The sequence below is a fragment of the Pituophis catenifer genome, unplaced genomic scaffold, assembly GCF_029215685.1.
Source record: "Pituophis catenifer annectens isolate HBS135680 unplaced genomic scaffold, rPitCat1.0.hap2 SCAF_1, whole genome shotgun sequence".
Lineage (NCBI taxonomy): Eukaryota > Metazoa > Chordata > Lepidosauria > Squamata > Colubridae > Pituophis > Pituophis catenifer.
In genome coordinates this window covers 273,640,961-273,662,480 of record NW_027256881.1, presented here as the reverse complement: position 1 = coordinate 273,662,480, position 21,520 = coordinate 273,640,961, and the positions used below count along the sequence as shown (strand labels likewise).

Below are 21,520 nucleotides of genomic sequence, written 5' to 3'. Positions count from 1 at the left end.
TATAGCAATGGCTGAAAGCTCTCTAGGGTGGCTTTGGCACATACTGAAGGCTGAGTATATACCAAAATTATGTAGCTTGACCCCCTTGTGAGGAACTCAGCAAAATCATGCAGCAATTACTGAAGCCTGGATTTCTGTGTTTGCATACCAAAAATTATTCAGGACCGTTTAATAGCCTGTATGAATAACTTTGGGAAATAGGAGGAAGAGACACAACCAGGGCAATGATCAGAAAAGAGATATCTTGGCTCACAGAAGGAATGGAGGTAGAGAAAGCACTCAGAAGAGATGGATGTTCTCTGGAAAGTAGAGGCATATCTCTCTCTCTCTCTCTCTCTCTCTCTCTCTCTCTCTCTCTCTCTCTCTCTCTCTCTCTCTGCATTTAAACTTGTAAGATTCTATTAGTACATGGGTGTCAAACTCAATCGCGTCACATGACATATTGTGATGTATCGTGACATTTTTTGCCTTTGCAGAGCTGGGGTGGGCATGGCCTGTGCGTGATGTATCTGGCCCACTGGATGCCAGTTTGACACCTCTGTATTAGTATAATCTTATAATAAAAACTGTTCGAAGCAAGCCGAGTTATTTCACTGAGGCAAATCAGGTGGCCTCTTCACTTTGCTAAAGCAAATCGTAATACCTCCATGATCCGTATTTTCTCTACCTACCAAATATGTGTACAAATCTAACATTCTGGGAATTGAACATGCTGGGGCAATTTAGAATACCTATTCTCTGGACCATGCAAGAACACCCCATCCCTCTTTCATGATCTGACAATTCCTTGGAAGTTGTTCCTCTAAATCAGAAACAGTTTGTGTTCTTCTAGACAAAGTGTTCCGAATGAAATGAGACATTTTCAGAGCCAGGCCATGTCCACAGCACCATGATCTATTCCTAATCAAAGAATTAATTTTATAAAAACCACTAGCCACTCCCAGAACAGATGGATAAGCATGACCCAGAGAAGAAAAGTGAAAGTTCCAGTACAAAAAGAACATTTGTGTATTACCGGAGCTACATAATCATAAGGCTGCTATACATGCTTTATTAGAAATGATCTTTTCTAATTATCTTAAATTGAATACAAGGGCACAAAATTGAAGCAAACATCAAACTACTTTTGATCATTCTACAAGATGTATGAGCCTGATGTCGAACACTAATAATGCACTGTAAAATTAAAGGAGGTAAATCATTATTGTTCAAGACTGAATAGAACGATTGGATTGTAGCATTTAATGGACATCTCTTAAGATTGGACTGTAGCATTTAATGGACATTAACTCAAGATAGTTTCATCTATATGTTTCTCTGTTTAAGTACAGACTCCAGAAACACTCACTGACTTTGTCAGGAAGTGTAGTAGCTATGGGCTTTGATTAGCCTTCCCCAAACTGGTGGCTTCTAAGTGCATTAACCTTGCAATTCACGGAAAGTGGACAACAGGCTTTGATTAAGCCCAAATTCTACAAATTATAGTCCCAATCTATATGGAGAAAAAATTAGGGAATCCTACAATAGTTCTCAAGTTATGACCATTTTGCTTAGCGTCCATTTGAAATTAAGGTAACACTGTAAAAAGTAACTTGTGACTGGTCGTCACACTTATGACAGTCACAGCATCCCCACAGTCATGCGATTGTGATTCAAATGCTTGGCAATCAGCATGTATTTATGATGGTTGAAGCATCCCAGGGTTATGTGGTCACCATTTGTGATCTTCCCAGCTGGTTTCCAACAAGCAAAATCAATGAGGGAAGTTGGGTTTCCTTAACAACTGTGTGATTTGCTTAAAAATTGTGTGATTCGCTGAACAACAGCAAAAAAAGGTAGTAAAATTGGGCACAGTCACACGATAACTCACAACAATTTTATTACTTAGCAATGGAAGTTCTGGTCCCAATTGTGGCCATAAATCAAGGACTAACTGTATTTTAGAATATACAATATTTGTAACTAGATTGGATAAGCCAAGCACTAAAGTGATGTCTATGGAGATTCTCAGTCATCCAGGTCATGGCTGAAATGGAGATACATCACTTCAATTGTCCCAAAGATGGTTTTTTCAAGAGCCAACTGGACTTTCTGTTTTTTCTTTGAAGACGTTTCACTTCTCATCCAATAAGTTTCATCAGCTTTGGCTGGATGGTCACTCCATTCCCCACCATCCAGTTAGACCTGAAGAAGCTTCTTGGATGAGAAACAAAGTGTCTTCAAAGAAAAAACAGAAAGTCCAGCTGCCTCTGGACAGCACCTCTAAAAAGCACCTTTTAGACTACTGAAGTGATGTATCTCCATTTCAACTTCCATACACAAAGCCTGCCTATACTTCATAGCTTTAGCATTAGTGAGCTTAAAATTGCATCAAACTATGGGCATGAGTGTACTCAAAATTATTATTTTAAAATTTCATTTACTTTAATGGGAGAGCTTTATATGGCTACCCTTCACTCCCACCAAAAGCAAAAGTGTTTGATTTGTAACGGATTTTAGTTTACAAATTCTATTTTGACAATATCAATTGTTTTACTGAGATATTTCTACACTGCTCAATCACAAATGCATTTTCATAATAGAAAATTATTCAAATTACTGTCATTCCAGGCTCATTCTAAGGCAGTAGAATTTTTTGGGCATGATACATTTCAATTATTTTTTTTTAAATATTACTTTTCCTTTTAGTCTTTATCCCCAAAGATCTCCTTACTTAAAACATGCCTTCACTTAGATTCTTTAAATGTTCATGGCTTGCTTTAGGGAACTCATGGATCCTTTTTAAACATCTCTGAAATTGCCAATTATTTTAAGAGCCCTAATACAGAAAGAAAGAAAGAAAGAAATCATTCATCTAGCAGAGAAGATGACCACAGCACTCCCATGGAGCCTGCTGTGCGGTTGGAGTAGCGCATCACAAACAGCCACATGATCAATTGATCTGTAGCTTTTAGAAATGAAGGGGCTTTTTCACTCTCAGTGCAAATTTGTACCAAGTCTCATTCACGTGTCCCGGCTATTTTTCCGACTTGGGTGGCTGATTCCCCCACCCCCACCCCAGACACACACAACCCACAATTTGCACATGGACCAGCTGAAAGAAAGAAAATGTGCTGGATGCTTTCCCTGTTGGAAATGATCAGGAAAATAAGATTGGTAAAATTGATCTCTTTTCCCAAATAACTTTTGAGCAGGGGTGAAATACAGCAGGTTCTGACAGGTTCTGGAGAACTGGTAGAGGAAATTTTGAGCAGTTCAGAGAACCGGCAAATGCCACTTCTGGCTAGCCCCAGAATGGGGTGGGAATGGGGATTTTGCAGTATCCTTCCCCTGGAGTGAGGTGGGAATGGGGATTTTGCAGTATCCTTCCCCTGGAGTGGGGTGGGAATGGGGATTTTGCAGTATCCTTTCCCTGGAGTGAGGTGGGAATGGGGATTTTGCAGTATACTTCCCCTACAATGCCCACCAAGCCACGCCCCCAGAACCATTAGTAATAAAAATTGGATTTCACCACTGCTTTTGAGGTTCACATTATTCTTTTAAGACAAGCCATATATTAACAGAATACATTTTTCAGCAATAACAAAACAAATGTGAAGACACCAGTATCAAATACGTGTTTGATAAAAGTCAAAATTTGCTCCCTCTGCTGCTAGAGGTAACTTGTCACAGAATCATTGTTGAGAAAAAAAACTAGAAAACGCCATTTTGTTTAATGCCTAGCCTTTAGGGATCTTAAAGCAGTACTACAATTTTGCCATTAAAAATGCTAAAAAATCTATGCATGTAAATATTAGATAGCAAACTCCTACTGTTTCCCTTTGTTGAAAACAGCAGCATTAATGCTTCTACACTGACAGAAAATATTATCTACAAGGAAAATTCCCAAGGGAGAATCCCAGGAAAAATCAAGAAGAAATAATATAGAAAACATTTTTGCTGTGGTTAACCAATACAGACATGGAAAGAAGGAACAAAAGAATAAGAAATCTAGCACAGATTAATGGAACTTCATTGTTCCCCTTGAGTTTTCCACACAGTTAAAATGACTATTTTTTAAAGATATGCTCATATTCCAGAGAACTATTTGTATCTGCTAAGCCACATGTGACCCTAGATTTAATTTCATGTGATCTTTGGTCTCATTTAAAATCTAGTAGGTCTGTTCAGATATCTACCAAGATCTGTCTGTCTCTTTCTGGCAAAAAGAGAAAGGAATAGCAATAGCATTTAGACTTACAGTATATACCACTTCACAGTGCTTTACAGCCCTCTCTAAGCAGCTTACATAATCAGCATATTGCCCCCAACAATTTGGGTCCTCATTTTACCCACCTTGGAAGGATGGAAGGCTGAATCAATCCTGAGCCTAGTGACATTTGAACTGCCAAATTGCAGGCAGCTGGCAGTCAGTAGAAGCTTGACTGTCTGCACTCTAACCACTGCGCCAATGTGTCAGAAATGAAGTGTCAGGGAAAAAAAGACTGAAAATAGAGGAAGCCATGTATAACGACAAACACCACACAATTCATTAAATAAATTATTTCAATAAATTACTCCAGTACAAAACCCATCAGATCAGTCTGATGTTAGGTAAGCAAAATGTAGCACTTTTTAATTAAAGACACTGAGCTTGTCCGCTGGAAACCCAAGCACCGCAAAACAAGGTGAGCTCCCATTCCTGCCCCAGCTTCTGCCCTCCTAGCAGTTCGAAAGCATGCAAATGAGAGAAGATAAATAGGTATCACTTCTGTGAGAAAGTAACACTGTTCCGCGCACTTTGGGTATATAGCCATGCTCGCCACATGTCCACAGAAAATGTCTTTGGTTAACAGTGGTTCCCTTGGTTAAAAAACAGAGAGGAGCACCGCACCCTAGAATTAGATATGACTGGATAGGGAAACCTTTACTTTACCTTTTAATGAAAAGTTACTGTTTATATAAATGAACAGTGATGTATGTTTCATAAACACATATCTATACTTGTCCTTTTTTTTTCTGGCTGTGGGTGTAGACCTAAAAGGTTTACAAGCAGTTGCATTTTATGTGATAAAGATGCATCAGCATAAACAGGACAATCTTTAAAAGCCTAAGAGCAAAAGTTGAGCTGCCATCTCTTACCTTAACCTTGGGAGCCAGATAATTTTGACTTTCAAGTTAAATATTTCTTCTTTTCCTCAAGTCCAACTGATATAAACATGGATTGAACAGTAGACTCTACATCAGCAAGCATAAGCAATAGTGCATTGCCCTGTTGGGAATAAATGGGAAGGAAAAAAGAAGATATAGTGTTTAAGGTGCTGCATAGAAACCAGGAGACTGTGGGTTTTAGTCCTGCTTTAGGCATGAAAGCTCTTTGGCTGATTTTTGGCCAGTCATTCTCTCTAAGACCAACACACCTCACCTATTGTTATGGGGAGAATAGGCGGAGGAAGGAATATTAGGTACGTTCACAACCTTGAGTTACATATAAAAGTAATAAAGCTGGAATTTTTAAAAAATGTGAAAGAACTGTCACAAAATTGGGATTCCACTGTTTAAGAGCCTTCAATCTCATGGGCTATTACACTATAAACTTTCCAAAGCAAATCTTGATATTGGTATAAAAGCTGAAAGATTTTATCGCCACCTTTCTTTTCCAACTACTTTCCCAACAGACCTTTCTGTTTAAAAGGCATTGATTCAAAAGAAAGTGAGTTTAAAAAAAAAAAACAGAGAGGGAAGAAGATGTAACTAAAAAGAAAGATTAAAAAAAAAGAATTCTGTCTCTAAAGATATCATGGGGAAACTGAAAGTCGGCTTTTCCTATTATGATATTATGATTTATTTTAAAAATGGAACACAAACAACAATAAGCTGATTTAATTAACATAGTGACATATAAACAGCAACCAGAATAAAAATACAGTAATAATAATAATGACTGCTTGGTCATTGGTGGCAGCAGTGCCTCAGATAGACGATCCATACAGAGAGTGGTAAGGACAGCCAAGAAGATTATATGAAGCTCACTTCCTGTTATTCAGGATACTGCTTATAAGTGCCATGTGCTTAGAGCTCAAAGCACTGTTAGAGACCCCACACACCGACTTTAAGGTCTGTTTCTGTTGCTCCCTTCTGACAGGAGGTTTCAAAGTATTTCTAGCAGGACTACCAGATTCTGTAACAGCTTTGTTCCCTATGCCATCCATCTGGTAAACTCGCAAGATTAATTTTTTCTCGCCATGTACATGCATACATCCGACCTATATTATATGATATAATATATATCATATAATATATGTGGGTATGTGGGTATATGCATAATTTTCTATTTAATTATTTATGTTGTCATGTTTATGCAGTGCATATTGGAGGTAGTGATCATTTGAGAGCTGCATGCAACACAATTTCATTTTAATGTATGCCGATTAGTGTACATTTAAAGTGATAATAAAGTTATTCTATTTTTATCTCTATGTTCTGTTCACTACAGTGATTGGAAATAAACAGCAAAAGAATTCATTCTAAACAGTGTGTTTCTGTAGGCAAGCAATTTGCATAGTGCCCAGTTTTCAAAGACTCTGGGAGACTGACAACAACTAAAACATGAGAACACAATAAGACGTATAAAATAAGTAAAATAAAGTAATAATAAACAATATAACAATAAACAATACAACACTGGGAGCAATTCAGATCTCAGAAGGAGTTCATTCCAGGGAGAAGAGCTCTGCTACCAAGAAAATTGTGCTTCCAGGCTCCTGATAGGTAGCATCATTTAATCGAAAGAACCTGGTGCATGCCAAGCCTATAAATTTCAATCAACCAAATAGGATAACATCCATTTGTTGTTGATAAAGGATTAATTCAATCCTTACTCTTATCATTAACTCTAAATTCATCCTTTCATTTTTAGAAAAGTTTACCCAAACAGTATCCATTCTTAATACAAATTTCTTTCCGTGTACATAATTATTCTCCGAGTCCCAGGTTCAATATTATTTAGCATACAAGGGAAATCTACACATGATTGACACAATGCAGTCCTGACAACCTTAATTGCTAGTTCATTCTGTTTGGAGGGGGGGTGTCTATTTGTTTTCCAAAGCACCAGAGGGCAGGACAAGAAGCAATGGATGGAAACTAATCAAGGAGAGAAGCAACCTAGAATTAAGGACAAACTTACTAACAGTGAGGACAATTAACAAGTGGAACAGCTTGCCTTCAGAAGTTGTGTGTGCTTCATCACTGGAAGTTTTTAAGAGACTGGAAAGTCACTTGTCTGAAATGGTATAGAGTCTTCTGCTTGATCAGGGAGCTGGACTAGAAGACCTCCAAGGTCCCTTCCAGCTCTGATTGATCAATTGGCTTAATGATACTGGAACCACCAGCTAGAAATGGTCTAGGCTCCAGAAGTTTGAGCCTGGTTCCTGTCGTTTGTTCCCTAGCTCCTGCCCACCTAGCACTTTCAGCAAGCAACACTGCAAGTAGATAAATGGGTACCACTTTGGTGGGAAAAGCTAGCTGCGTTCGTGTGTGCACAGAGAGCAGAAGCCAATGCTGGAATGCTGGCCAGAAGTGAGGCAACGCAACATGAGATAAGGCAAAATGAGACTGATGAAGGCACCTGGAAGAGCCAGCAACCCAAGCGCTGCTAGTCAGCTGGTGTAAGGTAGTTCACCCCTGTGATGTTCCAAGGATAGAGACTAAGCGCCAAACAGAATTGTACAGTTTTTCTTTCTGTGTGGTTGCAATGGCTGTTTTATTCTCATTAGGGATATTTTAACTTATACTTGTTTTATGTAAGACAGTTTATGCTAAGTGTTTTTATTAATTGTGGCAGCATCAAAACATAATTAATAAGTAAATAAAAGCTTTTCATAATGCATTCCATATTTGGGAAATGTAATTTAATATCATACTTCCATACTTTACTATTATATTTATTTCAACTTTGTATTAATGTAGGCTAAGGCAATTCATCTGAGACTAAAATGGATTTATAACTGGTCTAGACTAAATCATATGAGTTAAAGAGTGCTGAAATGTCTTACAATACCAACACACTGACATGCACACACACAAAATAGATGCCCAATCAATTTTGAAGACACTTTCTGAGGCCTACTAGGTACACAATATTATTTCTGATGAATTAACTTTATTCTGAAAAACCTTGACTCATTTATTTCCCAAAATTACACTGTACTCCTATGCTTTGTTCTATTTAGTTCAGGTATGCAACTATAACAACAAAAGATAAATGAAACATATTGGCCTTCAAGCCCAGTGTGGGTTCCAAATCCCATCACTACCAGTTTGTTCATGGTGCGGGCATGCGGGGCGCTTCTGCACATGCGCAGAAGTATCCGGGCAGGTGGGCTGAGCCTCCCACCGCCGCCACTATCGGTTCGTCTGATCCAGTGTGAACCGGTAGCAACCCACCACTGCTTCAAACACCAAGGTCCATAAACACCATGGCCATTGTCTATGATAGCTAAGGATTACGGGAACTAAAGCAGGGGTGAAATTAATCCGGTTCTATTCAGCTCGGGCGAACCGGTAGTGGCAGCTGCGGGAAGCTCCGGCCACCCATGCGGACGTCATGACGTTGCTTTTTTGCAATGATTTTAAGCCTCTGCACATGGCCAGAAGGCTTTGCACATGTGCAGAAGGCTTTGTGCATACACGGAAAACAGCACGAGCGAGCGAAGCAAGAACACCGTGCACACACATTTACAAACTGGTAGGGAAGGTAAGTGAATTTCACCCCTAAACTAAAATACAATATTTGAAGCAGTGGTGAAATGTAACATTTGTTATTACCAGTTCTGTGGGCATGGCTTGGTGTGAGGGGTTAATGTGACTGGGTGGGCGTGGCCAACTTTTTTTTTTTTTTTACTTTCAAAAGCATTTTTTCTACAACCTCTTCAGTCGAAGAGGTTGCAGAAAAAAAATTGCTTTTAAAAGCCTCTGACAATCAAGCAACTCAGCTGGGATTGTCAGAGGCTTTTAAAAGCATTTTTTTCCCTACAACCTCTTTGGCAGAAGAGGTTGTAAAAAAATGCTTTTAAAAGTCTCTGACGATCCCAGCTGAGCCGCACGATCATCAGAGGCTTTTTTTTTTTTTTACTTTTAACAGCATTTTTTCGGCCGAAGTGGTTGTAGAAAAAATGCTTTTAAAAATAAAAAAAAACAGCCTCTGATGATTGCGAGGCTTAGTTGGGCATGGGGGGGGCAGGGATTTTTGCTACCGGTTCTCCGAACCACCCGCAGCCATCGCTACTGGATCAGGTGACCCGGTTCAAACCGGGAGCATTTCACCCCTGATTTGAAGGTACCAGTTTGTGGAAGGCTGCTGTAAATAATTATCAAGTTGTACAGTAACTGATTCTATTGAGTTTTGTTTCATTTTGAACCAAGCAATATGTGTAATAGGCAGAACAGCTATGCTGTAAGAATGGGATTGAATCCACTTCTTGTAGAAGCCTTTCATTTACTAGAAATCGGTAATATTGCTTTCTGTACATGATTTCCTGAAGCACAGGGAAAAAAAAGCTATGGAACATATAAAGAGAATGTAGCTTGATTCTCACAGGATATGAGAAGATGCAATTCATTACCTCAGAAGATTTTTAGTGTTTTTGCAAACCCTCAGCTTCCCTCAAATATGTTGATGCCATACTTCTTTAGCAGTTTAACAGGGAATAACAAAACTGGTTGGAGAGTATTCTAAACCACTATTATTTCATTTATGCCATTAAGTAACAGGAGCAGCATTTGTTAGCTGTTACTCAGTGCTGTGCAGCAATTATTACACTGACCAGCCAAAAGACAATATCTCTGGCACTGGAGAAAGATGACCAGTGCTTAATGTGATGATCCATGTCATAGAAACTGGTTATAATAATCGCTTTCCTACATAAACAAAATGAACCCTCCTCTATTCCCAGTGTGTGAGGCTTCAAAATGTGCAAGCAGGAAAGTACAGAATAAACCTCAGATTACATCTTGACAAACATACATGTGACTCTATTAACATTTATAATATTCCACCTGACAATAAAAAGAAGGGAATTATTACCTAGTAGATGACATGATTTTATCCATATTCCTGGAACTGATCTTAGACAAGCCCCCAAAAGTTTTCAGCATTATTTATACTAAGGATGAGCAATTCCTGTGGGCCTCAGCTTGGATGCTCCCACATTAGCTGATTGATGGATGCTGAGAGCATTGTTCTCTGTATTTATTGTGCTGCATTTCCCTGCCTCTTGACAAAAAGCTATTAGTGAACTACTGAGAAATATTTATCTATTCAATGTCTATGGACTTGCCATATACTTGCCAAGCAACTCTAGGCAGCTAATAACAAATAGAATATTCTATCTATCATCTATCTATCAATCTATCTATCTATCTATCTATCTATCTATCTATCTATCTATCTATCTATCATCTATCTATCTATCTATCTAAAATAAGCAAAGATATATACAGTGCTGGAGACAATAAATCACATATCACATATTAATGGCTCAGAGATAAGAACCAAGTCTTCAGGGCCCTTCTAAAAGGAGGGTGCTATTCCACAAAGTAGGCACAGCAAAAATACATCGTTCCTTGGTTTCATAAAATGATATCATTTAATAGAAGGGATATGGAGCATGTCAGAATACTTTAATTTTGTTGAACGGGCAGAGATCATTGGAATATAGTATTTTATAGTAGCATCTCCAACTGTATCTTGAAACCCAATGATCATGCACCTTCAACAGTAGTGGTGTTAATGGATATACCAGTGTGCAACCATAGCTTCTTATAGTGCCACATTCTAGACCAGCTACTGTATATCTTCCAAATATCTTAAAGGGCAGCACCATACAGACAACATTACAGTAGTCCAATTGATAAGTGGCAGGCCAGGAAATGGGTATGCACTAAGTTATGGAATGGCATCTCTATTTTTAAAGGAAAAATTTTCCTGAAAAATCTCTGCAAGGATCCAGAGCGTTATGTCAACTACTACCCAGTCACAAATAACTTCTTTTTTTTAAAAAAAAAGGCAATACACCAATTATCTCAGTCCCTACCTGTGGGAAACAAAAAGAAGTACAATTGTGCTGATTCTTCTTGACAATAGTACCATTGACCTTAGTACTCTCCTAGAATGCTTCTTTTCTCTTAGGTATCAAATTAAAGAAATAGTTTGATTTTCCTTTCTTATTTTTCTTACTACTAGTACTTCCATTATTGAAAATGTCTGAATAACAACTTACAATAGAATGCAATAACATTATCTATTTAATATATTCTCTCACACACACACATCAGACATCAAATGAGACTCCAGGATAGTACATAATTTCTTTGCAATCATGGATGCAATCTAACATTGTTCCCATATGTAACCTCTCCTTTGAAAACATCTGTCCTGCAGGGTTCTTCTAGGAGTTCCTCAGCCCATAATTTATCTTCACTGGTACTCATGATATGTGATCCATTTTTCCTGTCTGAAAAGGAAATTCTCCTCCATGTCAAGATCAAGAAGCATCCTTGGCAAAAAATGAGGCAAACATCTGATTAAACCAGGTTTAACATAAGATCACCCTTCCCCCCACTCCATACATACAAATGAAGTACTGGGACACAAAGATACAATTTAGACATTTGCAAACTGTGCACAGAATAGTTCTTCTGCAGTAGTTAGGGAGGAAAGTGTATTTGTGAAAGCATACATTCCCATCACAACTCAAGGTACAACAGCATACAATCTACTCTATCCATTTGGAAACAGGTAGAACAGGAAAAATAGAGAGAAAAATATTTTGTTTATGTTTGCACATGCGATTATTAACTGTAGATATTTTTTTCTTCTCAATGAAGGAGGACAAAGATTTTTACATTAGTACATGGATATATACTATACATACATCTTGGACTTTTAATTCATGCTGCTTTGTAGTAAGGCAAGAAATATCACTTGCCTGCAAGCAAGAACGGATGGTACCATAAAACAGACAAAGTCATCAGAAAATGAAGAAGTTAACTTTGGAATTCAAACAGGGAAGCATCTGTCACATATCACTCCAGGCCCAGACTTAACAATTGTCGATAAGAAAGACAAAAAGTTTAGATACTGGACATGGTAATACCTAGAGACTGCAGAATAGAAGAGGAAGAACTGGACAGAAATGCAGACAAATGGAGAGAAATAGAATGACAAAAGAAATCAAAGATCGTACCAACAGTAACAGGCATCTTGGGTGCAATCACAAAACAACTGGAACACTACTTGAACATCTCTGGCATTGACAAAATCAACGTCAATCAATTGCAACAGGCATTTTACTCGGATAAAGTAAATTACAAATTCTGATGATACATACAGTATAACACCATCCTGACAACATTTGCCTATTCCAGGTCCTCGAGAAGGATTCAGTAAGTGGATAAAAATGCTACATCTATTCTAAATATGTAGCTGACTTTGTGACCAACCATAAAAACAAATGTTTATGGAATTAGAGGCATAATATCATGACTCACAGTGATAATACCTAAATATTTCTTGGTATGGTTTTTCCCATTGTATCTAGCCTTTCACTTTTTTGCTTATGAACAATTCTTTTACATCATTCTACATAAAGATACAAACCTTTTACATTTGGGGGAGGGACATCCCCAAATTCTCAGATAATCTGGACAACTGCAGTTATTTCCATGCCAGCTAAGAATAATGAGAATTATACTCCCAATGTATATGGAAGGCCAGAATGGGACCTATCACCCCATTCGAGTTGTCCTAGACCAGTTGGCTAACTTTTTTACCATCGCGTGCCAAAAGCGGGGGGGGGGGGGTGCGGGGAGGTTCACACACATAGGTGCCCACACCCATAATTCAATGATCCCACTCCCCACGCATGCATATAATTCAATGACCCCACTCCCCACGCATGCACACATGACTCCCCACGTGTGACCCCCACTTTTGGCACGGTGGGCCCAGTAGGCTCGTCTTTCGTGCTCCCCAGGCTCCAGATGCTTTATAAGAGCCTGGGGAGGGCGAAAATGGCTTTCCCCACTAGCTCCCCTGGAGGCCATCCAGAGGCTGGAAACGGCCCATTTCCTGACTTCCGGTGGGACCAGAAGTCCTGTTTTTTCCCTCCCCAGGCTCCAGAGGCTTTCTAGGAGCCTGGAGAGGGCGAAAACAGCCTTCCCCCCCCCCGGGGGCGGGAAATGTCCCATTTCCCGACTTCCGGTGGGCCCGAAAGGCCTGAAAATCAGCTGGCCGGCGCGTGCATGTACACTAGAACTGAGCTAGGGCAACGCTCGCGTGCCCACAGATATGGCTCCGTGTGCAACCTGTGGCACATGTGCCATAGGTTCACCATCACGGTCCTAGACCCATGAAAGACATTGGGTACTTCTAAGGCAGGAGTTGAGATCCTGCGATTCTGACTGACTGACTGACTTACTTACTTACACAACCCTGGTGACTGCCTGGCCAATTCCCTACAGATTTTTTTGGTACAGTTTTGCAAATGATTTACCATTGCCTGCTTCCTAAAGAGAATGACTGGCTCAAGATCACCCAGCTAGCTTTGTGCTCAAAGTGGAACTATAATTCATAGTTTCCTGGTTTCTAGCCTGATGCCTTAAACCACTGCCTGAAACAGACTTTGCCTTCAAATAGTGGTGAATTGCAGATTTCATCAAGACAGTTGATTTTGCTAGGATCTAGCTTCTCAGCAATTGAGGGTTGAAGGATTCTCGTCCTTGATCTAAAGGAAGGAAACTGTCCTTCAGGCTTTGTTAGACAGGAATTTTCTATACAAATTTGAGTCCCAAAGAGAGTAGGAGGAAAGGAAAAGGAGCCATTGTTGATTTACAATGTAAATTTTACATGCTGCGACCCTTTGTATGAAAGAAAATAGCTTAATTTAACCATGGCTACAAGTCACGTCCAAAAGAAAAAAAACAGAAACTAGAAACCCAGTATATGCGTGAATTTAATACAAACCAGAAACCAACACTTTTAAATAAATAAAAATAGAAATGGACCATGGATGTCCCCTCTCAATATTTGCTATTGCAAATATGAATTGCTGTTTCTTATATCGTATAGCAAATGAATAACCATAATAAAGAATAATTGTGCCCATAGATTTTCATGGGAAAAGGAAACATCATCTCCTCCAATTTTGAAGGCAATTTACTCCATCATACTAGATTAAAAGAATTTTCTTTACGCTGCTCATGTTTTGTATTCTTCAATTCAGCATGCAGGATTCCAAAGGATGCCTTCTCATTGTTGAATGCTTACCAAGCAGGATGCCCACTTATCATGTAGCTCTTATTTCTTATGGTATGAGAATCATATGAACCAAAAGCCAGCATGGGACAGAAGAATAAAAGAGTGGAAGAGATCGATTCTGAATCAGAATGTTCTAAGTGAACATGATGAGGCAAAGCAAGGGCAACTTGTAAACAACAATCAAATCATATAAATCAAATTTAAAAAAAATTACTGTAAAAGCAAATCAACAAGGAATTGATTTATTTTTATAGCAACCATGATGTAAATGTCAGCTAAAATGAAGCACCAGACATGATCTTAATTTGAAGGCAGAGGGGGGAAAAAACCACAAAACTATCATTTTAAGTTTCAAGATTTGTGATGTACACTACAGTACAGTTTACAGCAGGGGTGAAATGCTACCGGTTTAGTCGGGTTTGCCCGAACCAGTAGTAAAAAAGGCTACTGATTTGCCGAACTGGTAGTAAAAAATGTAAAAAAAGAAAAAGTTCCAATGATCAGCTGAGCAATGCGCAATCATCAGAACTTTTTTTAAAACTTTTTTAGCATTTTTTTACTACCAGTTTTCCAGAACCGGTAGTTAAAAATGCTTTAAAAAGTAAAAAAAAAAAAAAAAAAAAAAGTTCTGACGATCGCGCATCGCTCAGCTGATCATCAGAACTTTTTTTTGTTGTTTTTACTTTTTAGGCATTTTTTACTACCGGCCCCGCTGCTAACCTGTAGTAAAGGTAAGTAGAACCCACCCCTGAGGCGGACCATGTTTTCTCAAGCACAGTTGAGAGAGCTGGAAGCAGAGAGAGCTAGAAATCTGTTGGAATTTTCTAACTTGATTAACAGCAAAGACTAATTGCACCCTCTCTCCCTCTTCACTTTTGTGTTGCAACAGTATTTGTGCCTCTCGGTGTGTATGTATGTATTTTCAAGAGGCCTGCTTAATTATCAAGGTGGCATCCTGTGCACTTCTACTTAGGAGTAAGTCCCATTGAGCAGCTGGGAATTACAGTAATAAAGAAAATTAGGATTGTACTGCTCAGCTGCAGTGCATCTGTCTCTCAAATCCCTTTAGAATGGAATGTGAAAATTCTGTTTGCAAAGGTAGGCAGAGAAAAAGAGGGGTGCTTAAGTGACTTCAGCCAAGCATTCACTAATGAAAAAAAAAATCAGACTGTTCTAAATATATACTCCTCAGTATATAGACTTTTTTTTATTTTATTTTTGGTTGTTTTGAGTAGGAAGAACAATTATGTCAATGGCTGATTGGGAAGATAGAACTGAAAGCATTTTTTTTTCCACTTCTAAACTAGCCCAGGGGTGTCAAACTGGTGGCCCGCAGGCTGGATGTGCAGGCCACGCCCACCCCAGCTCCACAAAGAGAAAAAACATCATGATACATCACGAGACAGCAACGTGACATGGCGAATTTGAAACCCATGGATTAGACCCATGATGGCGAACCTGTGGCACGTGAAGCCATATCTGTGGGCATGCGAGCATTGCCCTAGCTCAGTTCCAGTGCGCATGCACACACCGGCCAGCTCATTTTTGGGCCTTCTGGGCCCACTGGAAGTTGGGAAATGGGCTGTTTCCGGCCTCCGGAGGGCCTCTGGGGGGGGGGAAAGCCGTTTTTGCCCTCCCCAGGCTACAAGAAAGTCTCTGGAGCCTGGGGAGGGCGAAAAAACAGGCCCACCAGGCCATTGCATGCCAAAAATGGGGGTCGCATGGGGGATCACATGTGCATGCGTGGGGGGCAGGGTGCATTGAATTATGGGTGTGGACATGTGCGCACGAGACCTCCCTGTGCTCCCCCCGCTTTTGGCACGCAATGGCAAAAAAACCCATCACCGGACTGGACTATGCTATTAGACAATATTTGTTGTTCAATCACTAAGTGGTATCCAACTCTTCACTCCCAACTAATTTTTGTTGAGGGCCAGTGACATCATTTAGAGGAGCCTACATTCTTTTCTCAACCACGAATGACCATCCACAGTCTCATGTAGTCTCACCTTGCATTTTATCCGAACAAAAAAAGATACCTCCACGCATGACCACACATCCTAAATAAAGAGAACTCAAGTGTCTTGAACAGAAGTCAGCTACAATCCTTTACCAAAAAAAGAAGCCTCTGAGAGAAAGAGAGAAGCAAGAAGCTGAAATCCCAAGTTCTTGACTTCAAATACAAGACATTATCCACCCATTAGAAGTTACTAAACAAACAAACAAACAAAATCCCAACACAGGAATTTCATTATTTCTAGCAACCTCACTGGCATTCCAGTTTTTGCAAAACTTGGGATTTCCATCCTGTGGTAGCAGCAGCATAAAACCATGAATCATCTAGACTTAACCCCAAATGTGTCAAGATCTCATTCAATCAGAATTGACATAATTGCAAACAACTTCATGGAGGAAATTATCAAAATTCATTAAAAGAAACTGCAGTAGTCAATCTATATTTCTTCATGACCCACATACTTTTCCCCCCCTGAAAACTTAAATTTTTATAGAAGTTGCAAGGTTTCCAGAATACAGCACAGAGTGTTTAGTTCTTTTCCAAGTGGCAATTTTGTGGTTGAGTTTTCCATTTTCTTATGGTATTAAGAGCGTTTGTGAAAATAATGCACAACAGATGAAAAATGCTTCCATGCCCTAGAAATTAAGTAGATCCATACGTCCCATGAAACACAGATTCATTTTTTTATTATATGGTGTGGAATTCTGCAATGCAAGATTCCTGCAGTGCTGCAGTACAATCACACAAGCTGAGAGAACACAGAACTATGGGGATTCCAAAATGGCTGAGCAAGCATGGTTTAATGTGCTAATGTGTGAAATGTATTCCTAACCATGATTACAGGATTATTGCGAGAATGAAATAAGGTATGAAATCTTCAGCTCTTTGCTGGAGATGCAGGATATAAATGTTATAACAATGTATTAACGGTCTTAATTAACTTTTAACAATTTTTATTAAAGAATTTTTTATAAAATAAAAACAATATAAAGTAAAAATGATGAGCAAATAGGAAAGAAATGAAAGAAAAAAAATATAAAGAAACAGTTTCCAATCTTCTTTGCAGTAGTTACAAATGAATTTATATTTTAACCTCTCTAAGGTCATATTATTTCATGCTGTACGAAAGGTAAAAGGATGAGATAGTAGTTACATACAGTGTTACTCTAGGATTTAGAGTAACATGTCTTAACATGTCTAAAATCCTGAGCAGTTTGTCTTCTACTGCACCAAAAAGAATAATTCAGACAGAACAGAGACTCTGTTGAGAAATTCCTCAATAAAGAGCTATGCTATGAGTAATCTTCCTTTATTCCCCTCCACCTTCCTTTCACCCTCTAATTCCTTCAGAATTTGTATTAAATATGCACCATAGCCTATATAATTAATTAGAAAGGCTCAAAAGTCCAATCTCAACCTCTCCGAAAAGGGCAGATTTAAAAACAAAAAAGGCATCTTTCAGGAAGAAATCCCCCCCAGAGAATCCATTTTTTTCTCATTTTACTTCAGCAAGACATGGTACAACAAGCAGTTACCATATTCAATACAGTGTTTGATACACTTAATTGCAGGTCATTAACAATGACCTGGCCAATTAAAATTGTGTTGTGGCACATGTCTTTCTGAAGCAGATGTTTCATCTATTACCTGCATGGTATCTATCAACACAGTTAATACGTCTACCTTATGAGCTAATTATTTTGCAATTACATGGAAACAAATGATATTTCTTGCAAAAGGTTCTACTAATTATTCAAGCTTGGCAAAGGGTAGGAATAATGAGATATTTTTCCTAAATTGCTTCCTCTCATTAAATCTAACACCTTCCTGGCCCCAAAAGTGGCCAAGGAAAAGAAATTGACAACACTTTCAGAAGAATGGCACAATTCTATCCAAAGAAGTATTTCTGTTATTAATGGCAACTTCCTAATCATTCTGTATCAACTTTCCTCCAAGTAACATTAGCAATCCCTCAATGGAAATATTGTCGAGTTGCCCTTGGTTTTCTTTAACATCTGATGCTCTTTTGCTTTTGCCCTCACAAAGTAGGGATTTTCCAATATCAAAAACTTCTTCCTAAACATTTGGCTTTGTGCAAGTCTTTTAAAGCACTTTTGTGGTGATCCCTAGAATGAGAAAGAAAAAATTGGATTTCTTTTCCCCCAAAGCAGTTCAATGGCCTTTTCTGTGAATACCACTCTTCTCAAAAATAATCCTCCTAAATAGAAATTGTGCTTGTTAATAATTCATTGTCAATAATTCGACAGCTAAATTCCACAATTAGTAAACTATGATTTCTATCTCTTCCCCCATTCCATGTCCTTTTTCGCCTGCATCTTGAATAACAGGCGTGAAGTTTGGAGTTCATGTGGAGAATCAGAATGTCCAAACATGAACAGAGAAACTGACACATTTAAGAGAGATCTTAAAACAACAGGAAAAAGCTCAGCCCCGGTGTGATTATTGGAGTTGTGCAGACTTTTAGATTTGAAATGTAATGGTGCTTCACAATGAACATGTGCAAACACACAACACCTTTCAGCTGCTCTGTAAATGGGTCTTTTCATAAGATTACATGCCAGCTGCAGAAAGTATCACACAAACCAAGGAGAGGTCATAGTTGCTTTAAGGCAGTGTTTCTCACCAACATGCTGCCAAGAGCATTCTGGGAATTGAAGTCCATGCATTTTAAAGTTATTATGGTTCATCACAGTCAGTCAGATATTCATACTAGATTTGGTATTTTTATCCACCTATTGTAGGGGTGTCAAACTCATGTCATCATGGCAGCGTCACATGACGTATCAGGATTTTTCTCCCCTTCGCTAAACCAGGCGTGGGTGTGGCCAGCATGTGACACATCTGGCCTGTGGGCCAGGAGTTTGACAGCCCTGACCTATCGAGTCTTTCCCAAGGACCTAGCAAAGGCAGATGTAGATGTTTGATGGTGTTAAAGATATTATCACAGGATGTAAGCTGTTTCAAATAAAACTGCCTTTTGCAATTGACTGATGATTTCGTCAATGCCGATGGTGTTCAAGTGGTACTTCAGTTGTTTTGGGATTGCCCTCTAAGTTGTTATCATATTTATTTGCCCCCCATCCCACCATTTCAAGGTGACTTGGTTGCCAAGATTGAGAAACCCTGCTTTAAGGAATTGCCCACAGATATTAGGTGAGTGCCCAACATGCCTCCCTCCAAAGTTTCCACACCACAATATGCTGTACTTGGAATGGAGCTTCTAAGATTGCTCACAGTCAGCTATGTGGTTATCTGGATATTTTCCAGATGTCGTAAAGGAGAGTTTATTTTGGTAGAACTTTAAATCCTCACCTTTTGCTGAACTAAGTTTCAGTCAATTAACAGTATACCTCTGCTTGAACTTTGCTGTTTCAGTAGCCGATAAAGTTGAGGTAAAAAAAAAAAATGGACTGATACTGTATATGAGGCGGCAGGTTTTTTAACTATTCATTTTCCCTGACCATTTTCAGAATACAGTGTCCAAAAAATTAATATGATGGGGTTTTATAGTCTCTTTCTAGAGTTTCTAGTCTCTAGAGCACAAAACGTTTCTCTAGAATGCATTTTCCTCTAAATGGGAGGGGAAAAAAACCCACACACATTTGAAGGATTTAGCAATGATATTTGAAGAAAAGCTAACCATAAGCAAGCTGAAAAGACATCCTCAAGCAGTTATAAAAATGGGATAAAGACAAGCTGTCTTTTTATCCTCCAGAAATGAAGAATCAGAGTTGAGAAATTCCCCTCCAGCCCCATGGACACAATCTGCATTCTCATGACCACACTAAACACAGCAATTGCATATTGTATATCTTGGCATTTTCATCCACTCCTAAATATCTAGGGCTTGGCTCCCTGCCATCACAAAAGGGCTCACGGCTTCAGACTAATGAATTTTGTGGTCAGTACATGAAATAAGTATACTAAGTGAAACGGGAAATCAGTTCCTAAAATACTGCATTAAATAAATATCACTGTTTTTCCAACTAGCAAACCTCAACTGCAATCATTCTTCTTCATTTTTAATGTCTTAACCCTTATCCTATGACTTCCCAATCATTTCCAAACCAGACGATCTTTTCTTGAACTGAAAAAGGCCTTCTTCTCTCCTTTGCATCCGTACATGTACTTTTATTGTTAATAAAGAAAATTTTCCACTAAATTTTAGTTATTCAATGGCCTGGTATAAACTGTAAATTTTTCTTAAGGCCATTTTAATTCAGATGGAATAAATCCGTGCTTCTAATTTGAGTCTAAAGTCTAACTTTCCCAAAGCAGTCAGAAATTATTTTAAAATAATATATGTACTCAGTCTAAGACTTTTTTAAGCCAATATTGTTATTTATAAGAATCAATGTTTATTGCTGTCAGTTGTATTGTATTTGCAATCATTTATCTGGATTATTGTTTTGTTTTAGTGGTCTTAATTTCTTATACCGAATATATCAAAAATTCCATTTCCCTTTCTATTAAAAGATTGCAATTGAGAAATGTGAAAATAATATGTAGCTTAAGTACAGTAAGATTTCTTGTGAGATAATCGGGACTCAGTCTGAAAACTTGTGATGCTAAGAGATTTGAGCATTCTGTAGGCTGCAGATAGGCTGTGTTTGGCAAAATAAAAATGATAAAGGCAATTTTGCTTTCATAGTTTCATATATGTAAAGTGTTTGGAACACTGAAAAGTTATTAGCTAAACACAGATTTTGGGTGGTTCAAATAAACCTTGATTTATGCTGCAAGTTTGTTCTGTGTCATGTGAGCACAAATGTTGAGTTTTTTACAGAGTGAGGCAAGAGCTTGACTTGTATACTTGTCTTTTCTTATCCTATCAATCCTCATTCTTCCATTCTTCTTACTTCAACTACTGATATTTCCATTCCTAGTCTTGTTCCCCTTCCATTTTATTAACTTGGAAACTTGGTTGTTTAAAGAGTCATTTCCTTTTTTAGCCCTTTACCCACTGACATTCTGCTAATTATTTGCTTACATGTTATTGTGAGCTAAATGGGAAAATAGTAGGAGGAAGGTATATGTTTGCTGCCTTGAGTTATTTGTAAAAATAATAAAGGTGGAATATATATAAATAAATAAATAAATAAATAAATAAATAAATAAATAAATAAATAAATAAATAAATAAATAAATAAATGCTTATGCTTAATGAACCCTGGCCACCATCA

The 21,520-nt window shown here is 38.4% G+C and overlaps 1 protein-coding gene across 3 annotated transcripts in view; it reads right to left on the bottom strand.

Annotated features, from left to right (window-relative positions):
• The window catches only part of TSPAN18 (tetraspanin 18), a 208,354-nt gene that overhangs the window by 90,136 nt on the left and 96,698 nt on the right, over window positions 1-21,520 (bottom strand). For all 3 annotated transcript variants that reach the window (XM_070936110.1, XM_070936123.1, XM_070936116.1), the window contains one exon: window positions 5,122-5,251. The gene's annotated coding sequence lies outside the window, so the exon portion shown is untranslated. The remainder of the gene's footprint in view (window positions 1-5,121; window positions 5,252-21,520) is intronic.